This window comes from Bombyx mori, chromosome 8 (genome assembly GCF_030269925.1).
Source record: "Bombyx mori chromosome 8, ASM3026992v2".
Lineage (NCBI taxonomy): Eukaryota > Metazoa > Arthropoda > Insecta > Lepidoptera > Bombycidae > Bombyx > Bombyx mori.
The window spans coordinates 16,168,298-16,193,115 of record NC_085114.1 but is presented as its reverse complement, the minus strand read 5'-3'; the positions used below and the strand labels follow the sequence as shown (position 1 = coordinate 16,193,115).

Genomic DNA, 24,818 nt, shown 5'->3' with positions numbered 1-24,818 from the left:
CAAACGGAGCTGAAGCCTGGTCACAGCGACATCGGAAGCTCAACTTAATATGACGAGGGAGCTTGTTTGGCCTCCATCATATCAATTGAATAATGAAGAGATGTTTTAAAAGCGACACGCGTACTTGGGGCTCGGCCACTGAAGTTTTGACACAGCTTCTTCCAAGTAGCAGTCATTATGGGACCCGCTCGTGAACTGGAGACGGAAGCGTTATCGCTCCTGGCTACTGGGCTGAAGTACCCACAGGCTCCTACATCGGACAAACATTCACGTGTGAAGTTTGTTTACTATTTGATAGGGTGTTTAATATCTATTGCCTAGCTTGAGACCAGATCATCCTGTGTGTGATCGTGAACGTTAATTGCGGATCAATATTTATTTAGAACAACAATTTTTTTTTTTCTTGATATAGTTAAATAATTTGTGGTCTTTTACTAAATTTGTAAACAGATGGTCAGGCCTGACCTCAAGCGACCACCATCACCAGGTCCATACACACGGGGCCTCCTACGGGGGTAGTGGTAAATGTTGATGTAAACAAACGTTCAATATACGACGAAACCGCAATTAGTTCGTGACTAACGCCCCCCCCCCCCTACCCCTTGCCCCATCCCTCCATCCCCTTGTCCGATATTGATGCCTGATTAAAGCGCACAAATTACAATTCTCTTTGCAAGTTCGAGCGGCCGTCGCTGTTGATACACAGAACGACTTACAAAGAAATACGGCGCTCGCTCCGCTAGCTACGGGGCTAGTGACCCGTATTTACAAAACAAAACAAAGAGCTATATTCCGTCCTACATGAGGACAGTTCCGACGTCCTGAGCTCATCTCGTGATTTGTTAGAAGTGATCGGCAGCCGATAACTGCGGTACAGTTGAGACTCTATCTCATGTTACAGACGGGTGGCGGCATTCAGACGCCAAACGCCGTTCCCACGCCGCGCCGGCGGTGGGCGGCTGCGGGCGGCTGCGGGCGGCGGTGGACACTTGACACCGAGCCCTGAGCTACACTGTATAGTGAGAATTATAAAAGTTAATAAAATTGTAATCCTTAGAAACTATTGAAATTCTGGTTGCATTTCTTGATTCCCTAAATGTCTCACTGTTGATAGCTCGTAGAAGTACAACATGTCAAACGGAGTGTCCGGGTCACGAGGCGGCGCGGGCTGGAGCCGGCGGCTGGTCGATGTTCTGCTAAGACAAGCGGCTTTAAGGAACTATCAATATTCATCATATGAAGCTGTTCATGAAAACAATACAAACAAGTCGAGTCTTGAGTCGAGTCGAATACATTGGACGCCTTACACATCAGGCCATGAACCCTGCTCATCTGTTCCTTAAGAGATCCTCGATATTACTCACGGTATCATCTTGAGGTTCATAATGTCACTGTAAATTACAACATTCAGTTCTTGGCCTGTGGATGCTGTCTGATGATGATGAGACTTGACTTCGAAGTCTCGGTGATATTGTCGCGGGTAACGGCAACAGGCGCGTCAGCCTCAAAACCTGAACTCATGAGTGCATCGCTGTACAAATACCTACTCTACCTACCCAACCCGTACGAGCTTCCTACCGTAGAATACTAACTTCTACTAACTAAAAGTTTTCGTAAAAGTTCATCGCTGAGCTTTTTCGGAATATTAAAAATAAACGACGTTTTTTTTATGTCACGTTTCATCGCACTTTAAGCCGCTATTAAAGTTGAAAGTTCATTTTATGACAAATGTTTATGAGGCAGTTAAGCTCCGCCGGTCGATACGTGACACTAGACAGCTTATTCAAATCTACGGGACCTCCTCTACGGGGATAATTGTCGATCGGCCCAGGAGCCGTTCCAAGCCCGGCGAACTCTTAATCCGCCTAGCTTTGAACACCAGTAATATCTTCGGAGTTTGAGGGTGACTTTGGGTTAGGTCTGCCGTCAACTAAGCAAGGGTACCGGACCAGATGGTGCCGAGTGCTGTTTGGAAGTCACCCCGCTACGGATGATGATCAAAATGATTTACCCTTCGTTTAACATGATTTTTTATATCTTTTGTCATTTTTTGTTGTCTTTTTTAGTGATTAGTTCTCTGTGGTCTGACCAGTTAAAATGCCGTTCATTGAATAGATAGATCTATATGATATTATATATAGACGCGACCAAGTCCCTGATCACTCAACGACTCGTATGAAAACGATATAAATACATATGTATGCATTATGTATCAACACATTAGATGCATACTTCCAAGTATCCAAGCTCCAAGATTTTTAAGGTGTTTCGATCTTCGGCAGGCTGATTTTGGGGGGGTATCCAAGTACACACGCGGCATTGCCTATACGGACTCTGGGGTGGATTCAGAACCATTTCCATGGACGACTCTGTCAGTGGGGCGTATTTAAGGTGGCTTTTGGAATTAATCAGTTTTCTTACGTCTCCCTGGTTCTGTCCTAAGAGAGTCCAGCCCACAGCGCGGGGATTTCGTCATAAATTCGGCTCCTATCCTATAATAATAATAATAAATAAAAAAAGCAATTGCCGGCATATGCGGTATGTACTGACATGTAATTACTAGCAGAGTATCTAGCAGTAATTAAAAAAACGTTATTTGTGTGTGCCAGTTTTGTGGCCCAAAGACCTATCGTTGCCTATTCGGTCGGTTCCAATGTTTTCAGAGAGACGATATCACACAGACATAAGATGCGTAAAATAATTTAAGGATATAGTTGTGTCCTGCGTCGGAGCGCTGTGAACAGAGTCCTAAGGTTATAAAACTTTATTTGTTTAGATACGACCTCAATCACCGGTTCGGAAATAGGTCTCAGTTAGTGAGGTCATTTGAGACTTTATTACACAAATTAAGGGTAAAATCCGAACCCATTTGGAGGATGGCGGCCTTCGATCAATAATAGTATATTGATCGAAGATGGCGGCTGAGTTTAGCGCGACGCAGAATTTACAGCAAGAAGAGGTCTATGTCACGCGGCTATTTTGGATAGTGCTACCGATTTTGTGTCGGCTCGGAAACATTCAGTAGATGTTTTTTTAAGTCCCAATTAGAAAGCTTGTCAAGAGAACCTGCAGCGCGTAACGTTCGTTAGAGTCCGGTGGTCTCTATGAGTCTGCAATAAAGTCCGCAAAATTACATACATTTGAAACGAACCGTCCGCGACAACTCTGAACGCTTTTCAACGTAACTTCTTTCCAGCCGCCCTTCTGTCTCGGAGGAGGGCAGAGCTTTCAACGTATTCGCAATATCGTGAGTCGATGTCATCAAGAAGTGCCCGCACTGCACTTGCACTGGGGCACCTTTTAAATTATCATTCACAAATATACATCGTGCTCGAGAGTTGATTCACTATCACACCGATGCCGCGATATATCGCTATACTCTGCAACGTCACTGAGACTACTTACACTCCGGCTAATGACATCCATTCCATTATTGTAACGCATACAGGCATTGAAGTGAATTAAATATGGAAGCATCTACTGGCGGCCAGCAGACAATAACAATGCCGGTTTGTACAGAGCGTCTAATCTGTATGCCCAAAACAAAATTTGTTTACTTGCACCTTGTCAGATAGTGTCAGGGTGACGGCGCCGCGGCGTGAGAGGCGGAGTCCGGCCACACAGTCGTCTTGATTTATGGTCATCACGGGAATATGGAATATAGTGGAAAACAAAACCGCTATGAGGAAATAAATTTTGTTTGTTGATTTATTGTTAAGTAATTGTAATGTACTTGTAATTGAACATGTCTAAATCAGAAATACTTACTATTCGATAGAACGCGTTAGCTGTACCGATCCTCGCGTGTGTCATTACAGAAAAAAATTCTAATGTACATATATACATATACACTGAATATATAGAAGGGCTGTCGACTGGTCACGTGGAGGATATAACATTATCGACCATCGTCCACCAGCCACTTGGTATCGACGGGAAAATTCACGCAATACTTACAGAGGACTGCGCGTCTCTTAAAATTATTAAATAGACTCATTAAGCAATTAGGTGTTCCAGGGTGCGTTCCGGGGAGTCTCGTTACTTCACCAGGTTAACTTTAACAATGACCGAGTCCGGTAGCAGAAAGTGCTTCTGAAATGTTATTCTAAGACTTAACTAAACTTGTACATGACGCGGACGGGTGCCTCGGCTCTTTAATTACAGACGACAATGTGCGCCCCAGCCGGCGCTCTTCACATCAACATCTTCGTTTGACTAAGTTCATATTAATATTTCACTACATACAGTTAAGTCTTCTGGGTGAGCCACTGTAGTGCGACGAATGGAATGCACGTAATGCTTAACGAACCCTATTTAATTTATATTGCTTGTGATGTTGAGTTAACTACAAAACGAGGTTTTAATTATGAATATATGCTGTGTCTCTCCGCGCAGCCTCGTCGTTACACTTTAGAACGGAGCCGCGCAGGCTCATCCGGCCGCTGTTTGTGGCACCGTCTACCTGAACAGCAAATAATCATGTCTGCAGCCTGCCCCCTGACATCTGAATGCCAAGTGTAACAGTTGTCGGCGCGGCTTCTTGACTCCTTCGTCATCTTTTTTTAATAAGAATTGGATTAAGTGAAATTATTTACAGTTCACATTTTAATTGTGATAATGTTTATTTCAACTACGGAACTCTGAACCGTCCACTGCACGTAGCTCGACACATAATTGCCCATTTTTAATTTAATAAAGTCGTTGCGTTCAAAAGAGCGTCCCTTGATATTTGTCCGATGTTCCCCTACGTACTTCCGATTGAATACGAACAAATGTAATGTTGGTGTCCAAAGAGCGGTTTAATTTCAAAGTGTGATTATATTAATGAATGTTTACTGAACAATATTTACGTTACACTGTAAACAAGGTCGCCGAGGGGGTGAGGCGGGTCGGGCGGGTGGAGGGAGCGCGTTTGACTGTTAGCCCTCGTCGCGTACCGTACCTTGGGTAGCTTGGATTAATGAACGCGATAAGTTTTCAATTCCATAAATGTCTGACTGATAATTTGCCAGAGCTAAAAACGCTGGTGACCGCGACCTTTAGTCAAAACATTAAGTACCTGTCTGTCTGTATAGCAACAGTGTTATTGACTCATTTGATTGGTTTTCACAAGTAGAGTAGCCTAGTGTAGATTTTATTACATTAAGATCTAATGCTTCCAAAAACAATTATGCTACAGATTTTTGCAGTTTATTTGTATAATGTTAGATAAAACTTCAAGAAATTCAATAGAAATTATTATGAAGTTACTTGTCAATTGATAATATTGTTATTACGAAAATAGTTCTGTTCATAGGTTAAGTTGTCACGTCTAAACCAACGGTATGGGATTAGTTTGAGTCCTGAGAATGAATGTCTACCTTTCATTGTACCGCCGAGCATGAGTCTTCGTCCACCGGAAGCAGCGAGGATATCTACGAATATCTAGTCTGCACATATAATTAAACTATCAAGAAGCCGCGTCTGTTAATTAGTCGTTTTCATGATGGGTTATACATAATAATCGAGCGAACTAACCCATAGGCATAGCCCACTGAGTTTCTCGTTAGATCTTCTCAGCGGATCGCGATTTCAATCCGGTGGTAGAATTAGCGAAGCACTAGTTGCTGAGGCCAGTGCTAGTAACTCCTCCCAGATTGAGCTCACGGACCCGGCCGTGCGTAGGTGGAAAAGCGCATTAAAAAGCTCCAGAATTTGGATCAGAGTCACGCGACCACAACACAAAGCTTGGGTCAAACAGCCTCTCTCTGAGCAGAACTTATTTCGACAGTTTGTTGACCGCAAGAGGAAAATTTAGCCGTGAGAGCTCCTAGTTGTGTATGAAGTATCTTACACTTGGCAACGATCGATCGATGGACGTAGTATCGCGAGGAGAGGCCGCGGTGCCGAGCAGCTGGTGTGCGCCACACCGCGTCACAACCAGATTGAAACGCGTGCAATTCACCACAAAAAAGTTCTCAGTACACACTGATACTTGATCGTTTCCCTTTTTTCTCTTTATAAGTTTTCTCATATCTTACGAGTACTGTTAGAATATATAATAATTAGATGTTTCTAGTAGATTATAATTTTTAGAACAAATATGTAAATAGAGGGTAGTCACAAGGAGTGTTTGCGGAGTGTCTACGGAGTGTCTGGGAAGTGTCTGCGGAGAGATTGCTACACGAGGACAGACAACTCTTTGTGTTCAATGTGAATCTATATCTATACTAATATTATAAAGCTGAAGAGTTTGAACGCGTTAATCTCAGGCGCTACTGGTCCGATTTGAGAAATTCTTTCAGCCCATTTATTGAGGAAGGCTATATAACATCACGGTACGACCAATGCAAACAGAGCACCAATAAAGAATGTTTCAAAATTGGGGTATATTTACCTTTTGAGAGGTTCCGCTGCGTGCGCTGCGAAAACGGTTAAAGTTACGCTAAAATAATGTATGACAAAATTGTTCCCCTTTAAAAGTTCTCAAAAAAAAGTCCGCGACAGCATATGTCTATATTTAAAGGTTGGCTCACTATAACGTTTTTTATGCTAACCAAATTTGTACTAAAATAAAGCTAAATATAAATAAATATAATATAATAAAGATTTTGGTACCTTAAATAGCTCCTTAACATTGTCTATTATTCAAAAATATTTTCACTTTCTACGTAAATGAAGGGGCGGGTAAAAGTTAGCGTTATGCCAAAGTAACTATTCCACGCGGACGAAGTCGCGGGCAAAAGCTAGTTATTTATATAACTTCCCGTGAATTTTTCGAACTCAACTGGAAATAAACATCGCAATCGCAAAATAAAAAATAGCTTGTTGTGAGATCACCGTGCGTGCAATCAAAAGGTAAAGATATCAGTTAATACTAAATTCCTGTTTTAGTATTATCTCGGGGAGTCTACACGGGAGCGTTTTTTTATTGCCCTTGTAGGCAGACGAGCATATGGCTCACCTGATGGTGAGTGGTTACCGTCGCCTATGGACGTCAGCAATGCCAGGGGCAGTCAGCCTGCTGCCTACCGCTAGCCTCCGGGTTAACGGGCGGGGTTGAGACGTGCGTCGGTGTCGGTCCCGACACACGCTCGGCGCCGGATATATCGTCAGCTCGCTCGTTCACTTCCGGCTATAGACTCAAAGTAACTATGAACGAAGGGGTTCTTTATTTAATTGAATTCGTTAGGAGAGGCTTCGTTGTAGCTCGCTGTACTCGTATTAAACAGTTAACAATATCCTCGATGAGACAAAAACCAATGATAAACATTTATGGCTTTAACTTTTGGACGAGAGTTTGATCGTTTTTGCAAGAGCTCGTGGCTCGTCCAGGGACTGAGAGACCGCGCGAATAATTAAACAGCAGCTCGGCGCTGGTCTGCTGCAGGACGCGGGGCGGGGGAAGGGGGGGGGCACGAATATTCACACAAACAACTCGGTGACAACGCGACCCCTGCTTCACTTATTTCTATTTAAAAAGGTGTGTCTGTGTCTCTGTGTTGTGTGTTGCGGTCGACATTTCTTAATGAGGTTCTCTCGCCAAAATAAAACGTAAAAAAATCAGCTCTGTGATGCTAATGGACTCTGTTCTTGATTGCCATCCAGTGTTATAAGAAGCATTGTGTGACTCTTGGCTTTCACAGAAATGTAGGCCACTTTTCACGCGAAAGACGTGATAATTCATGACCCAAACATTTTTCTTAAAAGACAATCCACCCACATTTGCACTGGATTTATAATTTTAATAAATGAATTGATTAACAATGTTTGTGTTTTGAGCTTGACAAAAGGACTCGCTCATTTATGTCCTTACTTTAATAAAATGTAAATTATTTTTGGTTTGAATAAGAGCAATATGCTAGAACACATTCAAAACACACACATTCGTAAATGGTCGATTTTATCTAGTAGACTTACCGATTTATCTTGAGACTTCTTCTGATTCTCAGCGATGACTTATACCTGAAACAATGTATCAGAACTGCGTTATTAAGGTCGGAAAAACCTTACGAAATAGCTTAGGACGACCCAACGCCGCCACGGGGGTAGGGCTCGTTCACAGTTCTAGAAGTAATCATTAAAGCTACATTTACTGTTTAATCTGGGGCGCCTTTTTCGTCATTGTATTGTTTACGTTACGTTTAGGTTTGTAACAGTGCACGGTGTCGGCGGCCGCGCGTGCCTCACGTGCTCCTCGTTCACGTCTGTATGCTGTGCTGTCCGCCGTCTACTTGACTTAACTTAACCAATGATCTCGCGAGATTGAACCGTTCAACTAGTTTTATTAGTCTGCGACGCGAACTCTGCAGAAGTCATTACCGCGAAGAAATCGGCTGTTCCCCTTAAAGAGCAGCAGCCAATACGAGACGTCGTGCGTATTCCCGCGACCCGACGCGACGCGGTGGGCAGCAGCGGGCCGCTATTGTGTCGCGCGGCTGTTGTGTCGCTATTGTATTCAGAGATATTCAAAAAGAATTACATATAACAAGACCGGTATCATTAGGGAGTTTGTGTTATTCAGAAAATATATCTAACTTATCCTCGAGCTCGAGCTAATTGGAACAAACGAGTGAGTCAACACATTATCGACATGGTCTTCGGCGGTGGCCAGAGCCGTCTTGAGACGTGAGATCGACCTCTCAATCTGACCGTATAAGAGCTGCCGCCTTTAAACTGAAACTATGAAGCCAATTTTATATATGAGGAAATTCAAAAGCTTTACAACCCCAAAGACTTACGGTGCCAGCGGTCCACCACATCGACCCCACCGTGACGCCCCACGCGACCTCCTGGATAAACTGGCGGGGCCCAGCGATGACCGATACAATGAGCTGTTGAAGTCACCAACGGAGCCCAATGCTTAAAATATCTTGGTTCGCCCACGGACCGCAACCGAACTGAAACGTAGCTTATTCTCCCCTCAGGACTCCACCCACTCCCTACTCTTATAATAACAATAATAGAGTGCGTTGTCCGTTTCCCTCGACACATTGTTATTGTTGCGTGCTCGTTGTGTTTGTCGGCGGTAGTTGTGAGATAAGTGGCTATGTTTGTTGTCAAATCACCAGGAGAGCATTGTTATCGACGGAGACGGGCAGGCGGCTCATGGCTCACGTGTCGCTGGGTGAATACCGGAAGACCTTGGGGCATGAGAACGAAACACACACTACCGAGATGTTCGTATTTAATGAGTCCCCAATGTTTGTAAGGGCCGTGCAAGGGAGGGGCGGGTTTGTGTGTGTGTGTGTGTGTGTGTGTGTGTGTGTGTGTGTGTGCGTGCGTGTGTGTACACAACTACGATAGTTTGAAACAATGACAACGTAAACAGAAGTGTCATGTCGACCGGTAGCCGGCACCCCGCCGCGTCTGCTCAATCAGTGACCACAATGAATGCGATATGTATTGCGTCGCTCCTACATCCACGCAGCACACTTTCAACTAGATCCCGCGATGGTTGCGCGCATCTACACCTCGTTCCGGGCCCTTACGTAACTAATCAGGCTCTTGGAAACTACTGAATCTGTTTTCCCACAGTAGTCTGTCTATGAGATGCTGAGACGAAAATAAAAGTTTACTCGTAACGGCACTGGTGACGTCACAGTTCTCATATATTGTATCTATTGATTAGTTCTACACGACTCTGTATGTCGATGCTATGGCAATGTGACACCGTTGTGACAAACAATCTTAAAGTTGTATGTACTAAGTGTGACGTGTGCTCGCGATTAGTGACGTTTCCGATACTACATCTATGTTTTTTTTTTTTTTTTTTATGATTGAAAGTTTACTGGTGGCCCGAAGGCCTTTCCAGTTTCACCAGGACAGGTGGGCGAGCAAAGGCTCAGCCAAGAGGGGTGGGATTTGCTAACAACTGCCCGAGCGCCTCCGAAGGAGACCTAACAACTCAAGAGCAATTGTTTCGCGAATGAATCTACTACCGGATCGGAATCGCGACCCGCTGAGAAGATCCGGCGAGAAACTCAGCGGGCTGATGCATGGGTTAGGTTGCACGTCGACCTCTTTGTCGAGTTCGACGAGTACGGTTACCGGGGTCCCTAAGCCTGCCCCTAGTATTAGAGCTGAAGGCATCTAATGCAAAGGTTATTGGATCTGATGGATCCGTAAGGACGTGTCTAGGGCGTCGACGGTGACTGGCTCCTGCATGATCAGGATTCGGGGAGTAGTCAGCGGCGGCAACGATAAGGCGATTATCATGACGCATAGCCTTATCAAAGTATCGTTCCGACGCTGACTTCATGTATTTCCGAATTGATTCGAGGCCCAGGTCGTCGTGTAGGTCAACGTTCCTCACGAACCACGGAGCCCCGACAGCTAACCTGCAAAAGCGGGATTGTAGGGATTGGAGGGTGTCTATGTGTGTGCGGGCCGCGTGAGCGAACACCACACTCGCGTAAGTCATGACGGGCCTTATGCAAGTTTTGTAAAGTGTCACCTTGTTCCGAAGAGACATTTTACTCCGCTTACAGATCATGGGGTAGAGTCTACCGAGAATAAACGCGGCACGGTCACGGACTGATTTTATATGCGGGCGGAATGTCATCGATGCATCCAGGGTAACGCCCAGGTACTTGACCTTCCTGGCCCAGGGTATGGGTTGTCTAAACAGAGTAATCGGGGGTGTGAGATTCCTCCTCCTAATCCGGGAGGAAATCCGTGTGGAGCTTCCCCTCTGAAATAGCACCGCAGTACTTTTCGCTGGGTTGATGTCTATGCGCCATTTTCGGAACCACTGTCCTAGGGTAGGGCTGCGCTCTGAAGCTTCTTCGCGATTAGGGACTTATTTCTACTAGAATAGTAAACAGTCGTGTCGTCGGCGAATAAAGCTAAATGGGTCGGCGGCGACCGGGGAATATCGTTGACGAATAAGCTAAATAGGAGGGGTGAGAGGACAGAGCCTTGCGGGACTCCAGCTGTGAGAGGTCGTGGGGAGGAGCGGGTTCCCTCGACTCGATATCGAAAAGAGCGGTTCGACAAGAAGTCCCGTATGATGAGCACGAGACTATCCGGCACGCCCATGTTGAATAGTTTGAAAATCAAACCATTGTGCCAGACTTTGTCGAACGCTTTTGCGACGTCGAAGAAGAGAGCTCCCGTGTATAACGGTTTTGGTCGATTAAGCCCCACAAGAATGTGCTCCGTGAGGCGGTGCACCTGTTGAACGCATGAGTGATTTGTACGGAATCCGAATTGTTCATCGATAAGAATGCCCTTGGATGAGACGAAGTCTCTGAGGCGTTTGTAGAGCAGACGCTCATACAGTTTGCCTAGAGACATGAGGAGGCTAATCGGGCGGTAGCTCGTCGGATGATTTTTTGGTTTACCGGGTTTATGTATGCCGATAACGTCCGCTTCTTTCCACACCGCGGGAAAGATACAGTTCGCCATAGCGGCATTGAAAATAGATGCCAACATCACGATGAGTTGGACGGATAGAAGTTTAATAACGCGGTTAGATATACAGTCGGAACCGGGAGCCTTGCGAGGACGTAGGTCTTTGATCAAGTCTTTAACTTCTATCGGGGTGACGGGTGGTAACGCATCCGATGGTGGCAAGGAGGCTCTGCGTTCTACCTCACTGTCTACTAATTCTACATGAACAGGGTCCACGGATTGAGTGCTGGGCGTGCACTGGGTTTGCAATGTATCGGCCAGCAGCTCTGCTTTTTCGTCATCATCGAACGCCGCGAGTCGGCCTGAGGGGCCTACGAGGGGGGGCATAGTTACTACCGTATCCGATTTGAGAGTACGAGCTAAGCGGTAGTAAGACCTTTGGGAGGGCGCGAGTCCTTCTAAGAAATCAGACCATCTGGCATCTCGGACTTCGGCGATGCGAGACTTTACGTCGCGTTGTAGGGCACGCATTCGAATACGATTTTCCGCGGTAGGATACCTGTCGTAGGCGCGTATCGAGGCGTTCTTAGCTCTAAGGAGTTCCCTAATATCGTCGGACAATTTGAAGCGGTGAAGGAAGTCCTCCGCTACAACTTGTTTCGATGACCTATCTAATGTCGAGGTGATGTGTGACGTTAAGATGTCTATGGCTTCAGCGGTATCCTGAGGAGACGGGATAGAGTCCGGGTTAAACGGGAGCGATGGTGGATCAGATTCAGCCAGGCTGATGCCCAGCGTGTGCCAATCCACCACAGTTGGTGGATTGGCACACGCTGGGCATCAGCCTGGCTGAATCTGATCCACCATCGCTCGAGGACGAGCGAGCGAGAGAACGAGGACTGCCTCGTGACGGGAACGGAATCGGGAGCGCGACCGAGCTTCATAACGACGGGACGGTGGTCTGAATCTAACTCTGAAACTACTTCGATCGACTGTAAGCGCAGAGTTATGTTTTTTAATAACGCTATGTCGAGTATATCCGGGCGATGCGCGATATTTAGCGGGTAGTGAGTCGGGGTTAGCGGAGCGACGATATCGAAGGCGAGATCATCGACTAACGCGTCAAGCCGCCTGCCATTCGGGGTTGTGGTGTGTGAGTTCCACCTGATGTGTTTACAATTTAGGTCGCCCGCCAGAATGACAGAGCTCCCCATACCGAGCAGCGCCTCGATATCACTGCTTAGAACGATCTTATCCGGTGGAAGATAAACGGACGCGATAACGATCGGCGCGTGTCCCGTCAGTGAGATTCGGCACACTGATGCTTCGATATTAGCGAGCGCGGGAGGATCGAGCGGGACGCAATGCAGGGCTCTTCTATAGTAAATGACGGTACCACCACCACGGGCAGAGAGCCTGTCGTTCCTGACCATGTTATAGTTCGCGATTTTAGGGTCACGGCGCGCGGGCTTAAGTAGGGTCTCCTGCACTAAAAAGATATCAATTTGGTGGTCACGCAAAAAGTCAGAAACCTGATCACGTTGATTTGCGAGACCGTAAGCGTTAAAAAATCCTATCGTTACGGATAGGGGCTTTATTCTACTTATATACGCCATTGATTACCGGCGGAGTGAGGGGAGGACGTACGTATTTAATGACGCGTATACGTCGGCGTATTCCTGCACAACGGCGATAAAGTGTTGTGCAGTGGAGGCAGCGCGAATGGCGTCGCCCAAAGCGTTAACGCGCTCAAAGTTGATCGACTGAAAGAAGTCGATCGCTAAAGCGAGATTGTCGGACGCGGTCGGAGGGCAAGTCGCGGGAGAGGGACGAGTCGCGGGGGCGGGACGAATCGCGGAGGAGGGAGTTGTAGCCGTGTTCGTGTACGGCAGCGGTTTTGCCCAGGCCGAGACACTGGGCACCGCCGCCGGAACGAACGCTGGCTTAGCCTGCGACGCAGAGGGTGCCGAGGCTTTGATGTCTGGGCCGGAAGCTCGGAGGCGGTTTTGGCGGGCGACGCGGCGATTTATTTTAGGGGCTCGGGGGCAACCACGGTAATTCGCGGGGTGACCCTGTGTTCGACACAGGACGCAGCTAGGCGGTTCCGTCGCGGTTTTTTGGTCGCGAGCGCAGAGGGCCGTGGCGTGATCGCCCAAACACTTAACACATCGGGGGCGCGCGTGACAGTTACGGGAAGAGTGCCCGTACAATTGACAGTTATGGCACTGGCTAGGAGTGCCTTTTTTATGGGGGGCTTCGACAGCGATACCAGAGAGCCTACAGACGGTCTGTGTGTTAAAGATTTTCTTACCCTCGGGGGTAGGATGGAGAGCGACTAGAACCATATTATATGGCTCCCTACCGCGACCGGTGTGCATACGGTGCACAGAATTCACTGGTAGGCCTTGTTCTAACAGGTCGGCTTTTACGAGCTCTACATCTAACTCTTTAGGGATTCCGCGTATTACAACGCGGAGTTCGCGCTCCTCCTGGAGCGTATACGTATGGAAACTTATACGCTCCTTACGGAGGTAAGAAGAGAGGGCCCTATGGTCGTCGGGTGTTTGAACCTTAATTTGAATGCCGTTCGCGAGGTTACGGGCATTCGTGAAATTTATATTTTTGGCCTTAAGGGCCAGGCAAACTGCCGATCCCAAGCTGCCTTCTCCTGAAGGATAACCGGGGGAGGGGTCTGGGTTTTATTTTGTGCCACCGGACGCGGCGACGGAGTGGCACGGGCTGGGGGCGCAACGGGAGTCTGAGGGCGGGGGCGCGACGCGTTCACGGCTTTGCTAATTTTAGCGGCCGCGGGAGCTCGAGACTCCGCGGCACGCTTCTTACCCTTCTGTACCAGGGTGAATCCATCCGTCGATGAGGCGGGGGCGAGGTCAACCTCCATGTCCGAGTCAGAGTCGGAGCACGAGGAGGCGGGTGCAGGCGACCTACGAGCAAGTGTAGGTGTTTTAGAGGGCGCGACGGAGGCCGCGGATGATCGCTCAGCTGAAACGATGGTCACGGCGGACGACGCAGCAGCTTTTCTCGCCAGTATAGGCGACACGGGAGTGGCAGGCACGACAGAGGCTGCGGTGCTCAATGCAGAAGCTCTGCACGCAGGTACAGGCGACGCAGGAGCAGCGAGCGCGGCGGAGTCCTCGAGAGGGCTCGCAGTGTGATTGGCCTTGAAGGCCAAAAACTCCGAGGCGAGCTGTGGGTGGCGAAGTCGGAGGAATTCCGCGAATACAGCGTCCATGATCGCTGAGTACCCAGGTGGGGCGGCCCCGGGTCTTGAAAACACTCGCCTTGCGGCGAGGCCCCAACTTCTCGGACCTGAGCGGTTCTATTGAACACAGGTGGCAATGCGGCGCGATTACTACAGGACAAAGAAAAAGCACAACAAAACAGAAATTACGAAAAGAAACAAAACAAATAAATACTTGCAGGAAACCACTTTGTCGGCAGATGTACCACGAACACAGAAACAACAAAAGGAAACAAAACAAATAAAAACTTCCAGAAAGAGCACTTAGTCGGCAGATGTACCACGAACACAGGCCGCGCGAACAATGGCCGGGCTAACAAAAGCCGGGCGAACAAAGACCGGGCGATCGAGTGGACGATGAGCACGTCCGCACGTGACGGGTGCCTCTATCGGAATGACTACATCTATGTCTATACATAGATGTAGTATCATATTATAAATCTACAGTGGTTTTTACGGATGTTCCGTTATAACTAATGAACCATGCATCCAGTTGACTTGAAACTTGGTATCCATGTAGAAAATACATGTACTTAATGGATAGGCTAATATTTATATGAGTGTTGGACTCCCTACACCAGTTGCGGGGGCGTTAATGATGAGAATCTTTGTGGGGTGAGAAATAATAATGTTAATTTTTAATTCCCAGCGAAGCGGACGGGTACAGCTAGTCAGTTTATAAGATTACAGTGATGCACAAATGATGCACGGGCCTATTGCTCCTCCCCGCCCTCCCCGCCGTCTCCCCCCGAATATATTCATAAGCAGCCGGCAGACAGCCGGGAAGACGGCGCTGAAGATCAACCCGTGCTCGTATAATTAATGGATTTTCTTCGCAGATGAAAGATAACTTGGAAACTTAAAGCTGAAATCTGTTTTGACGAAAGCGAGGTGGGCGTAAGTTGCGCCCGTTTGTTATGAAGAGTCGTTTGACGAAGAAACTAGTTTATTGTTTGTATTTCGTTGTATCACTTCTCCAGCATCGGCTTTGTATTTCTCAAAACATAAGGTTTAATTCGATTCGCCAAGAAGGTTTTGTCTAATATAAAAAACATAAATGAACATTCAGCGACCAGCGGGGCCGCGTTAGCAGTACGAGCGTTAGGTATCTGGGTACCTAATATGGATGTATGTGGATAGAGATTTGGTCTCATTTTTTGTGTTTCATGAAGAAAGCGGCCAAGGAATAACATCGTGTAATAAAAACCAAACCCGCAAAACTATAATTTGCGTAATTACTGGTGGTAGGACCTCTTGTGAGTCCACACGGGTAGGTACCACCGCCCTGCCTATTTCTGCCGTGAAGCAGTAATGCGTTTCAGTTTGAAGGGTGGGGCAGCCGTTGTACTGCTTAAACTGAGACCTTAGAAATCATACCTCGAGGAGGGTGGCGGCATTTACGTTGTAGATGTCTGTGAGCTTTGATAACCACTTAACACCAACTAGTCCGTGTACTCCTCCTCTCATCAAAACAATCAAAAAAAAAAGAACAAAAGTCAAAGTAATGTTAGCTGTTTTCTTTGATCATCGCGGTGTTGTGCACCCAAAATTCATGCCGTAAGTTGAAATGGTAAATAAAAAATATCATTTGAGCGTTATGCGCCATTCAAGAAAACAAATTCAACGAAAAAGGCCAAATTTGTAGTAAGAAAATTCTTGAACTTGCACCACGAACATGCTCCTCCGCACAACGTCATCATTCTGAACGAATAATTTACAAAATACTCAACAAATACCATCGGGCATCTTCCTTGTCCACCAGGTAGGACTCCTTTCTTTTTCCTAAACTTAAATTATCATGTCGCGGCACACGTCTTCATTCGGTAGAAGACATAAAGGATAATTCGCGGCGAAAGCTGAACTCAGTTCCAGAAAAAGGGTTTAACAAAATATTTTGATGATTCTATCATTCGTCTGCCTAAGTGTGTCGTTTCTGAACGAGCGTACTTTGAAGGTGGTAAAATAAATTTGGATGAATTACATTTTGCTAACATTTTGTGTCTTATTGATCTTTTCCCGATACTTTATTGACAGAGTAAGAAAGGGTTTTCCATTAAGAGCGCTCGAACTTAAAATAAAATAAACCGTTTAAGTGATATTGTAACAACTTTTAGGTTTAGTAGGTTTTAATTTGTAATAAAATTAAAATGTTAAAAAAAAAATCAATATAGAATTTTATATATATATATATATATTTATATAGGAATACATTAGAATAGAGGGTGGTTTAATTACTTTCCTGATCCGTGAAATAAAATGAATAAATAATTCTTATGAAAGTAGAATTTGGCAAAATTATTGAACGATTTATTGTCAAAATTCAAAACGCTTCGTTGGAGTCCGCACTGTTTGGGTAATGATAAAGCAAGTGAACCGGCGCCGCGTCGGACATGTTCAAAGACACGAAGACAAATTAAGCGAGCAGACGTCGCCTCCGTCGTTTTAAATTATAACTTAACACAATTAGTGTAGAGTACATATTAGAACGTTGATGAATGGTGTGTTGAAGCAACAGCTGTTCATTAGGGAGCCGCCCGCTGAATACTTAACGAACAATACTTAACGTTCGCGTTAGAATTAACGTTAGAACAAGACACGGGACTGGGAGGAAACAGTTCGGGGGCGACTTATTTGATTAGGTTGTGTTCGCACGGCATTGTCCTACTCGTTTTATTTGCAGTATACGTCTTAACGAATGACACATTGTACAAAAAATCGTACACCGCTTATGCGATTAAACAAATACTCAACGGACTTGTCAGCAAATCGAAAGAACTATAACGTCGTCAGTGGCGCATAGTATAGCTCTGTCTCGTTCACGTGTTCGTTTTTACACGAATGAAACTCTACCGTGTGAACCCTCGAGTGATTGTTCGTTAAAATAACGAATACAAGGAAAACGTGCAGGACAATGCGTGTGAACCCAGCCTTAGTTATCTTATTTACTTTGAGAAGGGAAACCGAGTCAACTAAACAGTAATCTTAATTCATTTCTTGATCACAATTCCAGTATCCAGTTTATTTTGTAAAGTGCGGAATGTTCAGTGGCCCGGGCGGCCGCCGGCCAACTGTTGCAAATAACATCAACACCACGTTGATGTAATGTTGCTCCGAACGAAGATCTTGTCATGGGCATGGCCATGGTTTGTTCATGAGAAGATGCGAGATTGGTACTTTCACACTATAAGTACATATGTACTTATAGTGATTCCAATTCCAAGTACTTTTGAATAGTCCTAAGCCCGCAACGATTGGTGTCTCGCCTAATTTTATCGAGAACAAATCATACTATCAACTATATGACCGTCTCCGATGCAAGATGGTTGCCCGCGACACTGGGCGGCACGGCACCGCACAGTACCGCTCTCTATCAGCTCTATGTAGAGTAGCAGCAACAGATCAGCTGTCAAATGTGTTATACATCGCAGCCGTTCCCTCTGACACTGGTGATGGATGTCGGGGAGATCGCGCGTGTGTCCGACGGCCGCAGAGTGTCGCGCCCTCGATAGTGCGCGTTATTGATGTATTCTCGGGTCGATGATAAATTGTTATCGAAATTTCCGTTTATTTTATCATTTTCGTGATATTTTCTGTGCTTTTTTCAAAATGTCTTCTGTGATTGATGTAAGTGCCATCCTTATATCGTTATTTGGATCGGATGAGTTTTAGAAGAAGTAAACTACTTAAATCTGCTAAAAATGAATGCAAAGGTGATTGGAAACTCACTCGCACGTGTACATGGTAACATCGATTGAAATAACTCTTCGAGATGAACTTCGGCCGGTAAGCGCGACAGACAGTCTGCAGTCAGTTTGACTCGAACCGACTGTAACCGTGCTGCATCTCAATAAACAGCAGCTCTTTTTGAAACAAGAATAGGCAGATATGGCACAGTGTCGAACCAATGATCCTTTACTTGTACAGAAGTAATTAAACAAGTGAAATAATATTTAAAACTATAAAAAAAATCAAACAAGCCGAAAATACCAACAGTTCAACATATATTGCTTCCTGTTCTAATATTACGCAATACTAAAAAAAACACGACTCTACATAAAACACGACTCTACATAAAGTATTAAAAGTTTACATTCAAATATAATGTTTACACACTCATTTCCGTTTTGAATTCATTAAATTTATTTATTCTTGTTAAAATTGGTTTTATTTATATAAAACATGGAAAATGTTTGTAATAATTTCTCAGAAGTCTTACGAGAAATAAATGAGCTTCGATCGGTTTCTGCGAAGTGTTGCGATAACCGACGACTTCCAGCAACGATACATCGACGGCGTTGTTCTACAGCGGCGCGTGGACCGACAAACTCTCAGCAGACGCGTGGTAGATGGTATCCACACATGTACGTACCAACTATGTAGTACAGTAACCAGCACATTTTGTCGTAATCTAGAGACGGACTAGGAAAAGTTTGACAAGGTAAAGGTAGAGCAGATACTACCGTAACCAGGGATACGATCTCCGATCCTCGCTAGTTAGCGCGGGCCGCCCAGTCTCTTGAGGACAAGGACAGCCCTGCGATTCAACAGAAGTGCAAAAAAATATTGTATTACTACATACTACTTACTTTTTACTACAATCTTTCCCCAGAGCTCTAAGATAGAGTATTAAAGATTTAGTGTTTTTCGATAAACAATCAATTGCGTTCCGTAGCTGCCCTCAATTAGTTTGCAAGCGAAGCGACGCCATCAACCGGGTGCGGGGGCGCGGCCGACTCGCTTCCAATCCAACAAAACTATCTAAATAACATACAAGAAATATTGCAATATTTCATAGAAAGTACCAAAATATGATTCAGTTCATGTTAATGTTCGCGACGCGTGTGTGAGGACGCGATAACCGAAACTGAAGTAATCATAATTAGTCCGACCACTTGTTGGCTCGCGCAGTGAGACGCGCCGTGTCAGCCGCCGCAGACTCTCTCACTCATTACTTATTATCAGCCCGCAGTCCTTGCGCTTCGCCGTAACCACCACTAACCATCAGATTACGCTCAATCATTTAAGCTTTAAATAAACTAAGTACATAATAGGTATTATTATAAGTACCTATATAAGTAATTGATACAATTCTTTTTATCAACACGGAATTTGAAACCACTTCAATACGAAGAGCGCACACTAAAATTCATATTTTTTTATTATTTCTTAGATCGGTGCACTGGCTCACGGCCCACCTGGTGTTAAGTGGATACCGGAGCCCATAGACATCTACAACGTAATCGTCGCCTCCCACCTGGAGACTTGAGTTGTAAGTAGCTATCACAGTATATCGGCTGCCTCACCCTTCAACCGAAACGCATTACTGCCTCATGTCAGAAATACACAGGGTGGTGGTACGGAATTACCTATGGGGACTCACAAGAGGTCCTACCGACAGTAATTACGCAAATTATAATTTTGCGGGTTTGATTTTCATTGTTCACCGTGGAAGTCATTCGTGAACATTTGTTAAGTACATACGTGTTTCATTAGGAAAATTGATACCTACGGAATAGCCGGCTATCTACCAGAGACCCTTCACAGAGATTATTATTATTTCAACGGTCCATATGACGATACGTCACCTGCCGATATCAGCAACATCAGCAATACCAGGGGTACGGGTAAGCTTGTCTACGCTGAGATCATTTTTCAAATTGAATTTAAAGAAGTGAAACACCGTTCATTAAAGTATAAATTTCTTATCATTTAATTTAAATCTGCATTTAATAGAAGCGAGCAGGCAGCTAAGCAGCCCTGGGCTCGTGGCTCGCGGGTAGACAGCGTGTGGAGTGAGCCCGCTGTTGCCGCGACACTGTGGCCACACAAAATTACCCTCAGATTATTTCTGCTCCAATCTCAGGGTATTGTATACAAATTGCTGTACTTGGAATTCTGATTCTAAAATGATTTCTTTTCATCCAACTCTCTTTCTGTGGTTCCGTAATTAAAAAAGATATGTATTTTTTTTTAAATAACGTTTTATTTAAAATCAGTTTTTTTTTGACAATAAATTCTGAAAACATGACTATAGAACTTAAACAAATCACAGGCCGTTCATAGTGAAGCCATAAGAAGTATTTTGTGAAATTAATTTATTCTGTTAATTTTGATCTATCGCCATGCGAGCGGCCGAGTCCCCCACTACGCACCCTGCAGACGCAACCAGCCCAGTCGATACATCGCCACCCGGCTGCTAACCGTGAGCACTCGTGAACTCACTTCACTTTACGCAAATAATGAGCTCCAGACAAACTAAAAACGCAATGGGGGCTCACCTTCTACAATAAGTTCCAAAGCTTGTGATGTAATTCTTTTGGCTAAAACCCCGAATGCTGTATTCCAAGATAAGGTGTTAATTTTCCAGCAGATTGAGTCGAGCGTAACGTCTTCAGACGGGACGATAGCGTTTTATTACCTTCACCTAAACCTGATTTGTTCGTCTCACTTTACAGCCTTGTGATATAGGTGTGATGTAGGTTTATGGTAAGTTAGCAGAAAAGTTATTTCAGTTTTAGTAGAGCTTGTCGCGCTGTTGAGTAGAAGTGGAAGTACCGCAGTCGTGTTACTGGCAGTGGCAATGACAGCATTAGCAACACGTAGTCAAATATCTCGACTTCCTGCGCTCGCTCACACTTGCCTTTGAGATTTTAATTTGTTTGATCGCTTAGTTTAAACTTACTTGTTTCCTAGTACGCGGCACCGGCGGCACACTGCAACTTCAATCACTGATTGAACGCGTGCGGCGAGTGGATTCACTACGATCATGATTTTGAATTTTATTAAATTTAAAGTACATTGAAGGCAAATTTAAAACTTTAAAGGACCTGTTACCCCATTATTATTATTATTGAGGACGAGTAGATAATTCACGGTATTGTTTAATTACATCACAATGTAATTTAATAATTTGTTTATGTGGATTAATAAAAGTGGTTTCGCCTTTACTTGGGGACTGACATAACCGTAGATTATAGTTTTAAAATATGGTGTCTCTGAAGAATATAAAAGAAGTGTCCAAACCTTTTGAGCCTGCCTATTCGTTAGTAGCCACGTGAGGATATTCTGGCTTCTTTAACTGGTGGATGAGCGCACGAGGCTCAGTCTGGAAGAATTTTCTAACATCCTCCCTAACAAGGGCAATGCTTTGTTCAATTCACCACTGGACCAAAACCGCAACCCACACAGAAGACCCGACGAGAAACTCGGTGGGCTGTGTTAGGTTCACGTCAAATTTTCGACGAGAACTGTGCCGGAAATGCCTTAAAGCGACAAGAGTGAATCGAGAGGATCTGAAAGGACATGCCCGGGGGGACGGTGGCTGGGTCGGGGATGTCGTTTGCGGCCACGATGAAAGCGTTAGTGTCAATAAAGTGGATTATTACTAAATAATGTCAAACGTTTCACACTCAGCAGACCCTGGCTCCTGAGCTGGCTCGACCTTGGCTGGCCACCGAGACAACGCTAGGCAGAGCTTGTCTCATTCAATTATTTTTTTCGTGTCTACTAAAGACAGCACGAACAAGAAAGGAATTCACTGAATCGAGTTTCTATTTATTACTTTAAAATCAATACTCCTTTGGTTAGCGAACTGGAAGAGAAAAAAATTTGAACTTTAAAACTTCTTCGAGTTTCGCTGAGTAATGAGCAGCTTCGTCTAGAAGTGTTTCGCATGAGCACCGCCGCGGGACGGAGGCCTGCCGCGCCGGTCGTTCCATCCGACATGTCCTCTAGCACACACAACTGTTTTGCAACAAAGTATCTTTCGCGGCTCACACTACAGGTTCTCTGATAGACAACGTTGCCTAGTGATGTAGCTCTGGCTCTTGACCGAACTTTAAACAAATGTGACCTTTTAAACAAACTTAAACAGCAGAATCGAAACTAAGGAGCTCGGTTTCTGACGGAGGTCCCCGGCCTCACACTCTTTTTTATTAAAAGAGGTCTTCACTCGAGTTTTCAAGTAGTATTTAGGTAGTCAAATAGATAAGGTCACGGCCCACCTAGCGTCCAATGGAAGAAAGAACTGATGAAACTGATTGCCATGACACTGCGAGTGTCGCTAACAATAAAACCTGTGATGGAGGTCAGGATCGGATAGGTAGTAAGTAAACATGTACAATACATTTAATCAAAATGTCACGCATGCTTTTTTCACATTTTATTTAAACAAGCGTTGTAAACTGTAACTATAACAACCCAAATGAAAGTTCGTTCGGTGTCGCGGTGTCGCGGTGTCGCGGTGTCGCGGTGTCGCGGTGTCGCGCTGCTCCTCGCCTGATGAATATTTAGGGAACGTTTTAATTACGTAGCTTCGAGCTTGTATGGCAAGTTTGAGGACGGAAATTCCTGCGGCTAGCGGTGTATTAGCGATGCATATGGCTTTGTACGCGAGGCGAGCTCTATTACGTCGACGCCTTAGATTAAATTTGTGGGTACTTATACTCTCATAATGAACTGATAGAAAGTTGTCTTACAATGATTTACGATAGTATATTTAGACCTCTAGTGTTGCCAGTAGGTAGGCCGTAATATATAGACTCCAACTGATTTTTTAGTAAATATTATAGAATCTATATATTAATACGTGAAGGAAGAACTTTGTACCCCTTTTTACAAAAATTGTGCGGATGAAGGAGTGTGAAATTTCCCACACTTATAGAGAAGGAGTGCAGAATGTTAATATTTTGTTAAATTATGCTTAAAAATATATTAAATCAATAAAAAAAACATTACACACACTACCATATATTTGACGCACACACGCATGCATACTATTTATTTATTGTCAAACTTTTGTTTTTGACGTCTGTGGTCAAATGGAGAATAGATTAAATATTGTTTGACTTTATTAATATTTTTCTATAGTGTAGTCTTGGCGAAATTTGTGATTATAGAAGTATAATAAGTCTTTGAAAATAGAATCATAATAGTGTACAAGCTTTTTATTTCAATTAGTTATAGTCGAATTTCGACTACCGGGCGACCACTAGTAAGGATTATTTTGATTAGAACAAACGACGGGTGTAGTTGATCAGATATGATTGCAGTACTCTTGCGCCACAACTGTCACGCGCGGGGTCGCGAGTCCGCCCACCGGCTCGCGCCACTGCAGCAGGGCGATCTAGTACCAGTACACACACACATGCACTGCAGCCATTAACTAAGGAGCTTCACTTCTATCGCGTTTATGTTAATAGACGCATTGCACGATTCTCGGTCAGCTCTCGGTCAACTCTACTCCATGATCTGCAAGCGAATTAAATTGTCCTTTTGTAACAACAACACTCTCCATAGCTTGCTAACGTCATACGCCCCTATACATGCGCGGTGTTCGCTCACGCGACTCGCATGCACATAAATCCTCGTTAAGTCATCCAATCCTGTTTCTTTAGGATAGCCGTTGTAGCACCGTGGTATGTTAGGAATGTTAATCTTCACGATGACCTAAACATAAAACCGATATTCAAGTATATAAAGGAAACGTCAGAACGCTATTTTGAAAAAGCGGCGCGACATGATAGCCCTCTTATCGTGGCTACCGCTATTTACACATCCGACCCAGGCAATGGAGCAACGCAAAGCCGCCATCGCCCGACACCATGTCTGCAATGCTTTAAGACTCTTCAAGCACCGGTCACCGCCCTTGTCGAGCTTGTCCATTACGACGAAGAGTTCGAAGAGCGAACTAACCCAAAGACACAACCCATTGTGTTTCTCGCCGGATCTTTTCAGTGGGCTCAAATCCGGTGGTAGATTCTGCGAAGCCCTGCTCTTGCTAGGGCTTGCTTGCCAATTCTCTCAGGTTGAATCCGTGAGTTCATCCACCCATCCTCGAGAAACTGGAATGGTCCCTTAGGCTACCAGCGAATAGGTAGAAATAATGTAGTCACACGATCGCTCCGAGTGACGTCACAGTTTTAATTATCTTTGAAGCTTATTTATTAATTAATGTACTGGTCGTTAACACTTTATGGCATGTATGGCGGGTGGCATCATTATTTTAACTATCGAGTCCTCCCCGGTGTATAAAGCGGGTGGCGCTTTATCCCGTCGATACTAAACTAGTAGATTCAAAATATGAATGAACATTTTCATTGAAAAATTGTGTTCCTTGTCGCGACTGTATAGCGGTGCCGCCGGTGGTAACGCTCGAGCTCTTAGATCTACTCCTACATATTTGTACACCTATCTCGAGCTGCTCCCGGATCAATGGTTGGTTGCA

General features: G+C 44.9%; 1 protein-coding gene across 10 annotated transcripts in view; it reads right to left on the bottom strand.

The window, feature by feature from the left end:
* The window catches only part of NGR-B1 (neuropeptide receptor B1), an 85,799-nt gene that overhangs the window by 40,024 nt on the left and 20,957 nt on the right, over positions 1 to 24,818 (bottom strand). For 6 of the 10 annotated variants that reach the window (XM_038012231.2, XM_038012225.2, XM_062669519.1 and 3 more), the window contains 1 exon segment: positions 7,900 to 7,944. The exons of 2 other annotated variants lie outside the window; for them this stretch is intronic. The gene's annotated coding sequence lies outside the window, so the exon portion shown is untranslated. 10 annotated transcript variants of the gene reach the window in all.